The following is a 1854-nucleotide window of genomic DNA, read 5'->3' as shown; positions in this document are numbered from 1 at the left end:
ACACACCAACCACCGCGTCACACCCAGATCGTAAGCAGTGTTGCCCATCGCCGAAAGGTTGTACGCTGGATGAACGAGCACGAGGTCATCCACGGGGAGAAAGGGATGTTTTCTAAAGCTGTGGACCAATTTCCTGCTCTATTCAACTCTGCTACGCGCGCAGCCAACTTAGCTAAGGCTGTAGATTGGTAGAAAAGGAGGGACCGCCTGCTTGAGACGGAGCGATGCGTTGTCTCGATTTCGGCGCGTCGGTCCGGAGGAAGGCGTCGTGTTAGTACGAAGGTCTTGGCAGGGCGCGGCAGACCACGAAGCGCGTGGGTCGAGTGGCTGTACCTCTTGCTTCTTGACGAATTTGACAGACTTCGGAAACTTGGAGTGAAGTTTGAGCCGGCCCTATTGGTGCAACTGGCCAAACAGATCCTTTGGGACAGCCACGACGTCTTTAATTCCAGAAGCGTCGACGCTAACGGTGCTCTGATAATTGACAAGATCTCGACTCGCTGGGTTCAAACTTTTATGGAGGCGCACAAGATTGTTATCAGGACACAAACCGGGAAGAAACAGGTTAGTCAGGCAAAGATTTTACGCATCGAGAAAGATGTGGCATTTCACCTTGGGGAATTGAAGCGAGGTTTTGAGGACGGATCGCTTGATGAAAACGCAATCGAGAACATTGATGAAACTCACTTTGTCGTTGATTTTGACAATGGCAAAACGCTTGGGTTTTCTGGCGACCAGACTGTCAAGTACGCCGACGTTGTTTCAGGAGGCGAAGGCATGACGATGGTCGTCAGACTGCCAGGAGGACCTAGCGCCCGGGTTCACACCCCCATGATGATTTTTACGAATTCTAAGGGAAACCATCCTATTCATGGTGTTCCTGATCAAACGCCAGGTGTGTGCTACCGTTCCAGTAGGAAGGGGTGGATGACACAAACTATTTCGAGAGTATCTCAAGGAAAGACGAGCTATGCGTGCAGACCCTCGTGGGCGGAAGAAGACTATTTATACAATTGTTCGGGTCATCTTGAAGCGGACGAGTGCTCCTCTGAGCTCGAAGCTATACACTCGGATCTCAAGTTCTTTCCACCCAACGCTACGGATCTCTGTCAACCAGCGGACTCCTTTGTAATTTCCCAGATTAAGGACGCTTGGAAAGCCAAATGGAACGAGAAAAAAATTGGAGTTTATCAGGAATAACCGCTGGCAAAACAAGATCCGAAAGGATGGTTCGTGGTCCGGAAAGCTTCAAAACCCAGGTAAAAGGTTCTTTCTGCAACTTGCTGCTGATGCTGTCAAAGCCGTAAACCTTCAAAAAGACAAGAAGGGTATGTCTTACGCGCGGAAGGCAATGATACGGTGCGGTTTGTCGCTCGGAATTGACGGGACATGGTCTATTGATCAGCTTTACCCTCATTTTCGAGAAATTGTAAGCAAACACCGCGCGCACTTTGATGGCGAGGTCGTAGTCAACAATTCTGAAACATAAATCATAACATGTAGTACAAGTATTACAATTCGTGACTTTGGCTCAGTCGTTTGTGTCTTGTATCTCCAAGGCGTTTATCGACGGTTCGAGTACCCTCAAAAGCATTTTCACTTTTGTGTGTCAGACTATTTTTGAATTCATAAATAGTCTTAGTCAATAAATAGTCTGAGTCAGACTATGTACAGTTAACAGACTTGAAACCATAAACACAAAATAGTCTCGGTTAGACTAATTACCGTAGACAGTGTAGTGTCGTCCGTTACCACGTGATTGCAACTCCAACAACCGTCGCATTAAAAAGCTTACGTACGCTTCGAAGTACTAAACAGCAGATCCCGTTAGCAATCACGACCACACCGGACAAT

This window comes from Phytophthora parasitica, assembly GCF_000247585.1.
Source record: "Phytophthora parasitica INRA-310 unplaced genomic scaffold supercont2.71, whole genome shotgun sequence".
NCBI classification, from domain to species: domain Eukaryota; phylum Oomycota; class Peronosporomycetes; order Peronosporales; family Peronosporaceae; genus Phytophthora; species Phytophthora nicotianae.
Note: the sequence above shows the minus strand (reverse complement) of the source record.